The sequence below is a fragment of the Dreissena polymorpha genome, chromosome 14 (genome assembly GCF_020536995.1).
Source record: "Dreissena polymorpha isolate Duluth1 chromosome 14, UMN_Dpol_1.0, whole genome shotgun sequence".
NCBI lineage: Eukaryota > Metazoa > Mollusca > Bivalvia > Myida > Dreissenidae > Dreissena > Dreissena polymorpha.
In genome coordinates, this window is record NC_068368.1 from 70,409,574 (window position 1) to 70,421,975 (window position 12,402).

Genomic DNA, 12,402 nt, shown 5'->3' on the forward strand with positions numbered 1-12,402 from the left:
TCTATACGTTTATGACCAGCAATATGTAATAATGTAAAATAAGCCGCGGAAACTCCGCGTATCATCCTGTACTGCGTTTGCTGCAGCTAAGAACTGCACAGAAAAAGACATTCGCTATCTTTGATCTCATTCATTGAAGTCTTTACCTTTCATTAACTGCAACCACAATCAACGCCGTATATCTTTTTTAAAGATATTTCTTGTTAGAAGTGTTTCGATATTAATTGATGTAACTAAGATTGTATTTACTTAGACATTCTAGTAAGTTGTCATGATGATATTAAGAACAACTAAAGGGTATATTTATAACTGTTTGCCATCATTATAATAACTGTTACATAGAAGAAACTCAACACAACGCATATGAATTATGGACATCGCGAAACAACGCCTTCCACGACGATTAAAGACGGTACTTCAGGAACATCATAATAGCATGGGGACATCACTGTGTTTTACTCTCAAAGTGAACTCATGGTCCTTTTGCTAGAAGAAAATACGCCAGAAATTTTGAATGACAAAAAGTGAAGCAACTGGACAAAATACTTGTGACGTTAAACACTATGGAGTTGATGCAGCGGTTCAACTATTTGATGTGCCATGAAGTTTATGTTTAATTATAAAAAATATAAGAGTATACTTAAAATAAAATAATTTTATTGAAGACTTCTCTCAAAAACAAGACATACCTTTAGATTCATTGTTAAAGTAGACTTGATCAATAATTTGAAAGATCATAGATGAGATACTCTCGACGAATGAATATGTTATTCAAAGATGTATATTTAACTAGATGTATAAGCTGATAAAATGGTCAAAAGTACTGCTGCTGGAATTATAATCTTGTTAAATTATCAATTGCATCCGTTGAACTGCGCGAGTAAAATTATTAGAATATTATCTTGTTATCATCAGAAGTGCAATCTGGGTAAGCAATCAAAAACATCCACGGAAATGGTCATGCGAGTCTAATCAGATGTCTCAATCATTAATATCCGTTAAATGGGTTAAAACTAGAATAATTTGGTCACACCATTTCCGGTGAGTGTCATTGGAACAATACATTAGCGGTCAGCCAATCAGCAATCAACAGGTATTAATTGAACTCTTTGACCAAGCCAATCAGCAATTAACAAGTATTCAGGAAAACTCTTTGACCAATCAAATATGTTATAAGAAGTATTATTATTTTGTGTTTATGTCGATATACAATAAGATGTTTTGTGAAGAAAGGGCACTCTGCCCTAGATTTGAATGAAATATTGAGATTTATAAATATATCATTAGAATTTGAGATATAAAGTATTTGAAAAGAAAAATAAAAGAAATACTTAGAAATAATTCAGAGACTCTACAACTACATCCGCCATCCACTGCAACCGATACAACCATATCCATCTACCATCCCAGAATCTACAACCAAACACGCCCTCCACACCAGCCTCTGCATCGTCACCAGCATTAATACACCAAAAGACTTTAATTACTTTGATTTCAATCTTATTAATTACAAAATGCACATCATTGACATAGTCGTTCACCTGAGTTTTTGGCTTTACCATTCTTCATTCATTCAGGCCCTCATTCGGGATTCCCCCAAGACTTTACATCCAAGATATCATACCCATCACACTCCCAATAATGGAATCGCATTTATGCAAATCCATTATTTCATCTCGATGTTTCAGAACATGGACACCATAGAACAAACACATGACATATCAATTTTCACATACATGGCCATCAGGCGAAAAACAACTTGACACTATGGTCTTCCTCATCAACTACTTAGACAAACCTGTTCTACATCAACAAATGCACGATCACTTATCAAGCGTTTACCACACAGCAGACGAGGCCGATAAAGAATATTCTATATTTATTTTATTTTATTTCTGTTACTTAAATAACTTAATCACTTTGTACAATTGTATATTCTGAATTTTAAAATATTTTTCTATTTAAATATAGGTTGTACTTGTTCGAGCCAGGACACCTCTAGAAGTACCAAGAGCGGGGGCCGAGAGCTATAGAAAAAGCCAGTTCGGGTCAACACCAGTGGTCAGATTTATTTGTTCTGGTTCGGTTTCTGACTCAATTCTCAAAAACAAACATAAATACTCAATTCTCAAAAACAAACATAAATATGGCTACCGGTTCACAACAAACGCCTTTTCAAGTATTGTAACACTTATTCTGTTTAGTCATCATTGTCCTAGTAACTAGAGATGCATGGTCACTGGCGAAATACATTGTGGACAACAATGACGTACATTTGACCATATCTGGCGGTCAAAATAGTGTTAATTATACACGAACTGCTTATATAAACAGCTTATATAAAAAGGTTTAATAAGCCTAAATAGTAAGAAATAATTTAACGACCAGAAAGTGATGGACATTGTTATAACCCGTTTATAGTTATATTTTATATGGTTATGAGTTTATGTCAAAGTGATGGATAAGGCTGTTTACTCCTTAAAACAAGTGGGTCGACGCCAAGGTTACCATTTTTGTATAAAAAGGACCATGTTAGAACCTCTAGTTGAGCCGAGCCACTGTCGATAGAGAATCGCACAATATACTTCCCAATTTTTGGCTACACGGGAAAGTGCTTGAGACGGACATTTGTTTTTCTGGACGGATTATATTTGTGTTGGAGTATCTCGATTATTTCTTATCTTCATTCTTGTTGCAATTTCTTAATAAGAATTATATACGATTACAATACAACTAGGAATAGTATACATTTACAATACAATATATATGAACATTTAATCAAGAATAAAAGTTGATATATGCTAGAAAAAGACTTGTTGCCTTATTTTGCAAACTGATGAGTAGTTTACGAACCTGGGACATTTAAGTCAAAACAAAAAAATTACACAACGCGACTTAAAACAACCTTTGAGTATCAATAGATAACATAAGGGCAGAAGTGCCACATGGACGTATCTATTTTTGGTGCCGTGATCAGGATACTTAAAAGTTTGCAGGCAATAGCAGCAGACAACGAGAAGCAGTAACATTTCGTTTTACAGTGGGACGATACGACCAGAAGCAGTAACATTTCGTTTTACAGTGGGACGCTACGATGAACAACAATAACCATTCTTCGACACGCTAGGAAAGCGGACGACATTAACAAACTTTCTTTCAGCAACAACTACAACAGCAACGACTTTGGCGACGGGAGCAGCAGACAACCACCACGACAACGACCGGAAGCAGCGATGAACATTTTGTTTGATATTTATTATATAGATTTAATTAATAATTGTTAAGTGATAAACAAATAATTCTTATTATCTAAATATTGTTCAATAATTACAGGTCACGCAAAAATCGGTGGAGCTCTCCTGAGAAACGTTCACCGGAGGCACACAGCTGAGAAGGCATTTTGTCACGCAAGCCGGAGTCAGGTCAGGACCTTTTTACATCTTAGTTCTTTGACCTGCTTGCCAGATTGTTAAGCCTTCATAATTCAAGGTTGAGCTGGTTAATACCCACATTCTTAGGTTACGCTGTTCAGTCTTTACATTTTAGGATAAAGAAATAAGGTAACGTTTTTTTAAGAAAATAATCTAAAGATGGCCACTGGATCACAACAAACACCATTTCAAGTACTGGCTGAAAGTTTAATTAACTTACCGGACACTTTATATGCAAACACAGCTTTAACACAGTTACCATGATTTTCGGGAAAATCGTCGGAATTCCATGATTGGACATTAGAACTAGAGAGATTTTTTATGATTCATAATTGCGATGAGGCCAGGAAAATTAAAATAGTTTTTCAGATGGCCGCAGGCCCAGTCTGTGAATTCTTGAAGCGATTTTTAACCACAAACCCTCAAGTTAGGTACATTGACTTAAAAGCTGAGTTGAAAATGCGGTACGGGGATATAAATGACCCGCAATACGCTTTAAAGCTATTAAGGAACGTTAAGCAACGTGCAGGGGAAAATGTCACAAATTATGGGGAACGTCTATTGATGTGAGCTAGGGATGCATGTGAAGGTGAACTCGATGAGAGGGATCCCATGCAACGAATTCCAGTAGGTCAGTTCACTGATGGGTTGATCGATCAACCTGTGAGAAATAAATTAATTAGAAGTAATCCGAGTAATCTAACGGAAGCCGTTAACATGGCTCTAAAGGAGCAGAATATCTTAAAAAGGGTAAACATGAGAAAAGGTCACGGGGGGTATGAATCACATGATCATGGTCCACAACCGATGGAGGTAGATTATGCGCGTCCGACGCGCAGGTGTTATAAATGTGGAAGAAAAAAACACATAGCGAAAAACTGTAGAACAGTTAATGCGGTCCGTCAACAAAACGAACTAGATAAGCAGAGGAACCAATGTTACAAGTGTCATTCAAACGACCATTTTGTCAGAGATTGTCCTCTTGAATACTAACGGAATAAATGTCGTTATTGTCTGTCAACCAAACATTTAATTAAGGATTGCCCAAAACCAATGACAATTACTGCTTCTCTATCCCACCATTTTCACACTGAAACCCAAAAAGCGAAACTGTGACACTTTTGTCCATGCAGTGAACTAGATAGCTACTAGATAGCTTTAAGCTTCTGAACGTCTGCCACATTTATGAAAGTTCAAGTCACCGAACAACTGGTTATTTGTTGGTCACAGCATCGGTCAAAGCATTTTAATTGTGATATTAATTATTCCCTAACTGCCTGAAAACAGGGTTGGGAGGCGAATTTAGACAACTCAGACAAGATGATTGAAAGTTTTGTTTACATTTAAAACCAATATAGAAACAATTTGACAAGATGATTAAAAGTTCTGTTTACTATCTAAAACCAGATGTGCACGACTCACGTTGAAGCAAAATGTGACTAGTAGGTATATAAGCTCAACGTTTGTCCTACACTGGGCGCATTCTTTCGAGAAAACTGCAAGTTATTCCCAATAAGCGTCAAGGGAGTGCAGAGGAAACTTGGATTATACTGTTTCGCTTTTCGTAACAGGTCTCTTTCTTTTATTAATATATATTACCGAATATATATATATATATTAAATTGGACTTGTGAAAGACATAAAAGAACATATCTTATAAAAATATTATACGGAAGTTGTGACTGTTATGAACTAAAAGAATTGAAAACACTATACGATCAATTCAACATTTATTAATAACAATACAAGTTTATCTAAAAGGAAAGACTTCTTTTATTTGTTTATCCCGTTTCAAGAGATTTGAAGAACCGTACTCAGAGACATTAAGTCGTAGGGTTACAGACGACGTTTTGGTGCCGTACGACAGGATCTTGACAGGATAATCACCATCTTCAGCCGTTTAAATACTTCTTCAGTGCTTACTCCAGAACCCGACGGGAGAAGGCAGCGAGAGCAGCTATCCGTTATCCGTTTTTTTTTCAGCAAACATTCTCAACAACGACTACGACGCCGACGAACCAAAGACGAGGACGACAAAAAATATTTTACATTTATATTACATTTTTGTTGTTAGCTAAATAACAAACAGTTTGTACAATTGCATACTTTGAAACTTTAAATATTTTTATATTTTAATATAGGTTGTACTTGAGCTGGGACACCTCTAGAAAGTGGGCGGTAGACAGACAGCTATAAGAAGAAGCCAGTTCGAGTCAGCACCAGGTCAGATTTTATTCTCTTTTGGTTTCTGACTTACTTCTCAAAAAAAATATGGCTACCGGTCAACAAACACCTTTCCAAGTTCTAACTCAAAGCTTAATTCACTTGCCTGAAACTTTATACGCAAATACGGCTCTTACGCAACTTCCGCGATTTTCAGGAAAATCGGCGGAGTTTCACGAATGGACTCTCGAATTAGAAAGGTTTTTCATGATTCATGATTGCATGTGACGAAACTAAGAAAGTAAAAATAGTATTCCAGACAGCCTCAGGCGCAGTCTGCGAATTTCTAAAACGTTTTTTGACGACGAACCCGGACGTTAGATACAATGATATAAAAGCAGAACTTAAGATGCGTTACGAGGAAATTACAGATCCACAATACGCATTAAAACGCTTCTTAAAATAATTACAAAGCAACATAAATATAATAATAATAATAATTATAATAATAATAATATAAATAATAATAATAAATACAATAATAATAAAAATAGTAAAAATAAATAAAATAATAAAAATAGTAAAAATAATAATAAATAAATAAAATAATAATAATGATGATGACGTTCATTTCTCTTTTTCACTTGTCATCATTACACAAATGTTGTAGACTTTGTTTCTGGTAGTGCACATCACTTTCTTTGTAATAATATCGGCTATTCTCTCTCCTGTAGTATTCATTCTCATTTCTCGGTGCACTCGTACCAATAGAGATCCATTTTGATCTTTATATAATTGTAAACATTATGGTATTAGGAAAATCACCAGTTCAACTTATAATCTTCAAGTAAACGCATTAACCGTAGTCTTAACAATATGATATCTAAACGTTGTGTTATTGAACAGGATTACACCTATGACATTTAGAGTTAGAAATGTAGTAAATGGAGCGGAACAAACTGTTCACGCTAGAAATTTGAAATGTGTAGACATAGATACATGCGATGTACCACAAGAACGCCTCAAGGAAAGTACAGGTAAGCGTAAGTCTACATATGTCGTACCTCCGAGTGATGAATACGACTCGGAGTTAAGTATAAATCCAAGAAATAGTGTACGGAGTCATGGGAGCAAGTCTGACTTTTCTAACACTGCTGATAACGTTCCGTTAGCTAGGCTGATTAAGCGACGAGCGTACGAACGTAGTGACTCATCGGATAGCGATGAGGACATACCGCTTGCCGAATTAAAGCGAAAATACGAGCGCAAGGCAGAGCATATATGGCAAACTGAAGCCGGTACGAAATCGGATAATCAGGATTATACCGATATGGAAGTTAATATGTTAGGCTTAAGAAAATCGTGACGAGACCGTCAGAATACTAGCGACATTGTCTTAAGTTTAATAAGGAAATTGTTAGATTTAAGTAATGGCAATTATTATCTAGGTAATAAACTATATTTTCAGAGATATGGTAGACAACACCTCAATGACGAACTAACTTTGGAAGTTGACATTAAGTTTGGGACTGATAAGTTGTCAACCTATTGTCTGACAAAATGTTATATTTGTGCCAGTAAACACCTTCTCCACGACACAGGTGACATGGACGATAAGCTTTGTGATAGATTTACAACCTTATGACAATTTCTTGGACACCGTTCAACATGACTTGACGACAACAGAGACGCTATCGAGAACTTTGACAAATAAGTATTTACCGACCAATAGTTATAAATTTTTGAATCTGTATCTAAGTGCTATTCAAGGACTCAGTGCAGAGTTACAACACTTATATAGTATGTACGTTGAATTACTGAACAAAGTAAACAATAACAAGTTCATCCGACAGAAACGTGGACTTTTCGATTTTGGTGGAGAAATTCTTAGAGCTATATTTGGAACAGCCAGAGACAGTGAAGTAACTAAAATCAAGTCAATTGTGGAAACTCTACATCAAAGGCAACTAGGCATAATGCAGGTAATTCCATGATTGGACATTTGAACTAGAGAGATTTTTTATGATTCATAATTGCGATGAGGCCAGGAAAATTAAAATAGTTTTTCAGACAGCTGCAGGCCCAGTCTGTGAATTCTTAAAGCGATTTTTAACCACAAACCCTGAAGTTAGGTACATTGACTTAAAAGCTGAGTTGAAAATGCGGTGGGATATAACTGACCCGCAATACGCTTTAAAGCTATTTATTATTTTCGCCGTTAATCGCAATTTCTTGTCTGCTTGCCGACATCTTGGACTTGAGTAAAAACAGGCGTGCTCAATCACGATACATCAACTATTGTCGGTATTCTCCGCAATAGAGAGAGAGATGTGTATTCTGGATAGCAATGTAAAATCGTATATATTCGGCAAATTTAGCGAACCAATACGCAAATCAGTTGTTGTTCGGTGACGACTCGACAAGCTCGATCAGCACTCGTTCCCCGGGAGGCTTGAATTTTAACGTTTCTTACTACGCAAGCGCCAAAATGATTATGATTGATAAATTACCCGCAAAGACCGAAAATAAGCGAAAGTACGATTAAAAACTGAAATTTGACCATTTTGATCATTGGATCCGTAGTTTTTCAGTACAAATCCGTAGTGCGTAATTTAGCAAAATAACCCATAGTAACTACAGTGAATCCGTAGAAGTAAACAGGTCTGCATCATTATATAGCATCTCCCAACAATTGATTAAAACTTGTATGCAGAAATTGTATAGAATATGAACATACCTTAATAACAATAATTGATATGTTAATGTTGTAAATATATAACCTTGTGTTTCATATGTATACGAGATGTATGTTTAAATTGAATAAAAAAAAAAAAAAAAAAAAAGACATTGTAAGCATTTTTTATTATCATATTTTTTTTATTGCATTGTCTGGAATTTATAACAGCCATATTTTGTCATTTGTTTTATATGAAATTTCTATGTTGTTATTGTGTAGTGATGATAATCAGATGAAAAACCGGTAGATACGTTTATTTGAAACTTTATGTTTTCAGATTTCTACAGATGAATGTAAGTGCGCGCATTGTTATCTTTATCATCTGGTTCATAATATATATATATATATAAACTTTAAGGACTTTATTTTACACTCATTTTTAAACACAACTAAAAATGAAAATTGTGTGTGAAATTAAAGAACATTATTATAGCTGTTTTAAAGACCAATTTCGCGATTCATTGGATCCTTATGTGCATGCAGCTGTAGTGGTTGTAGTGAATTGTGTATTTTATTTGTATAATAGAAATAAACCTATAGCTAAGGTAAAACCAATAGCTAAGGTAAAACCAATAATGAAACAATCAGTTGCTTGTGGACGAGGCATATCACTTGGACATGGTCAGCAATATGCATTACAACATTCAATAGCAATAGGGTGCGCAGAACGTTTGCGCATTTTAGTGCGTGAAATAGAAAGACGACCTGGAAGGTAAATAGATTAATTTATGTATTTAGACACCTGTTTAATATTTAAATATTTATTTTTTCATAAAAATAATAATGTGTGTTTTACTTTCTGTTTAGAATCAGCTCAACATGATCAGAAGAGCAGTGAACAAGTAAGTTTTGTTTTTCACACCCTTTGTATAGTGTTATATCGATAATTACCTTTATGGATGACAATGCAATTTAACATTATTTTATTTTACTTTTTTTTCTTTTCTGGTCATAATCAAGAATTTTCATTATATTCATGTTTAAATAATCAAGAATTTTTATGTATTCATGTGTAATGTAATGGTTTATAATGGGTATATTTCAGTAAAATGTATATGCAATGTTAAGATGAAGTTTGTGTGTAATGTAACAGTTTATAACATATCGTTTATCATTTATTCTTATGAGTTTATTCTTATGATGAAAATTTATAAGGACAATATGTATATTTCAATAATATGTATATTCAATGTTAAGATAAGTTTGAGAATTTAATAATACATCTTGGGAGGTATTTACATAATGTAACACTTTTTCTGTTTAGTCATCATTGTCCTAGGAACTAGAGATGCATGGTCACTTGCGAAATACACAGTGGACAACTGAATGACGTACATTCGACCATACCTGGCGGTCAACATAGTGTTAATTATACACGAACTGCTTATATAAACAGCTTATATAAACAGATTAAATAAGCCTAAATAGTAAGAAATAATTTAACGACCAGAAAGTAATGGACATTGTTATAACCCGTTTATAGCTATATTTTTTATGGTTATGAGATTATGTCAAAGTGATGGATAAGGCTGTTTACTCCTTAAAACAAGTGGGTCGACGCCAAGGTCACCATTTTCGTATAAAAGGACCGTGTTAGAACCTCTAGTCGAGCCGAGCCACTGTCGATAGAGAATCGCACAATATACTTCCCAATTTCTGGCTCCACGGTTAGGTTAGGAAAATACTACAGCTAGACTTAGAAAATAATGTTTAAACTATAAATACAATTCTGATGTTAGGAAATAGTTAGAAAATAAAAGAAATAATTTTGAGAAGTCAGAGACTTGTTTTACTTTCACCAAATACATTGACACTCGATTACGTGACACATGTTTAACTGGTGCGCAGTGACAGGATCAACCCAGGATCAACGGAAGTGCCACTTCTTTCACGGGCCAGAAGGACGAAATTGTGCCGAACCTCCACAACAAACGGGCAAATTCGACACCGACAAGCACCAGAAGTACACCGCCGACCATTACACCAGATCAACGACGACGTCATCCATACCAGCGACATCCGCACATCAACCCCACCACCCGTTACGCCAGATCATCTAGACTGCCGGTAACCAAACGTCAACACAGCCAAACGTTACGCCAAACCAACGCCGACGTCGCCTACCTACGCCGACGTCATCTGACTCCACAACATCACTATTTCCTGCCGACCTCGTCTCAACGCACACTCTTCCAACTCTACACCCGAGCGAACTACAACCGAAGCCACTACGGACTTAACAGTTTTGATCTACACAGACTTTTTAGCACGTTAATCTGTGCATTTATTTTTACTTTTCGTTCATTTAAAACAATGTACACCATAGACGTCGTCTTCCACCTCAGTTTTTGGCTCTATCACTCAAAATTCATTCAGAACCTCATTCGATTTTCACCAAAACTATACATACAAGATGTCATACCCACCACACTACCTATTGAGGAAACCCAGTTACAACAAATCCGTTACTTTATTTCTACATTTCAAGACATGATCACAATAGAACACACACATCACATGTCGATATTCACATACATGATGACGTCAGGGAAAATACATATTGACACCATGGTCTTCCTCATTGACTACTTCGACATACCGGTTTTACATCAACAAATGTACGACCACTTATCAAGCGTAAATCACACACAGAATATCTTTCTCTGCAAAGCCATCATAGGAACATACAGTTTTGATTATCTCCAATCCATAAAAGCATTTCGCTTTCTCATACGGTCAACGTCACTCCTGAGGAAATTTTGCAAACACATGTCCATCACTACATTTTACCACACTGATAATCAGCAGCTATATGCTCGCGCACATCAATTCATTACTACAAGTCGCCGCGGAAAGTCAGTCGTACATTCACATATTATTTGTCAAATCTGTCTAGGCTTCAATTTTTGCGGCGATAGAACACATTGTTGCAATCAAGGTTATCACATCACATGTGGAACTCCACATCAGGTCATAATGAATAGACACGTATGCCGTTTTTGCTTCAAAGAACTACATAAATCGGATTTACAATTAATCCACGCTCGGCATGCACTACCACATTCCGGTAAGTTAAGAGGTAAAAAACATTACCGCTCACATAAGGTCACGCAGCTCAAACAAACAGATAACTACGACTGGTCAATACGATTCCTGTTCAATCCACCCAATTGAAATAGTCATGGTGTACATGCATCATTGTATTATATTGTGTTGTTTTGTCGTATTTTTTGTCATTATCTTGTAATCATCATATTTAGTAACAAACTTATATTTGTCGTATTTTATTGTCATTATCTTGTTATCATCATATTTAGTAACAAACTTCTATTTAATATCATATGAACTTAGCAAGTAATCTGTATACATTGTACTCCAACCAAACCTTCACATATTTTATCATTACGCACAAACAAAAAAGACGAAAATAATAACAATTAATTTTTTTAATATCATAAAATATTTAAAAAATTAAAATAAAGGGAAAGCTGTGTAATGTAACGGTTTATAATGGGTATATTTCAGTAAAATGTATATGCAATGTTAAGATGAAGTTTGTGTGTAATGTAACTGTTTATAACATATCGTTTATCATTTATTCTTATGAGTTTATTCTTATGATGAAAATTAATAAGGACAATATGTATATTTCAATAATATGTATATGCAATGTTAAGATAAATTTGAGAATTTAATAATACATCTTGGGAGGTATTTACATAATGTAACACTTTTTCTGTTTAGTCATCATTGTCCTAGGAACTAGAGATGCATGGTCACTGGCGAAATACATAGTGGACAACAATGACGTACATTCAACCATATCTGGCGGTCAACATAGTGTTAATTATACACGAACTGCTTATATAAACAGCTTATATAAACAGGTTAAATAAGCCTAAATAGTAAGAAATAATTTAACGACCAGAAATTGATGGACATTGTTATAACCCGTTTATAGCTATATTTTTTATGATTATAAGATTATGTCAAAGTGATTAAAACAAGTGGGTCGACGCCAAGGTCACCATTTTTGTATAAAAGGACCGTGTGTGAACCTCTAGTCGAGCC

At 35.0% G+C, this 12,402-nt stretch overlaps 1 long non-coding RNA gene across 1 annotated transcript; it reads left to right on the forward strand.

The window, feature by feature from the left end:
* Positions 1 to 956: 956 nt before the first annotated feature.
* Positions 957 to 10,437, forward strand: LOC127858953 (uncharacterized). The gene is made up of 6 exons (XR_008039208.1): positions 957 to 2,061; positions 3,334 to 3,422; positions 5,573 to 5,654; positions 8,609 to 8,624; positions 9,139 to 9,173; positions 9,596 to 10,437. It is a non-coding gene; the product is annotated as an uncharacterized LOC127858953 (long non-coding RNA).
* Positions 10,438 to 12,402: the final 1,965 nt, after the last annotated feature.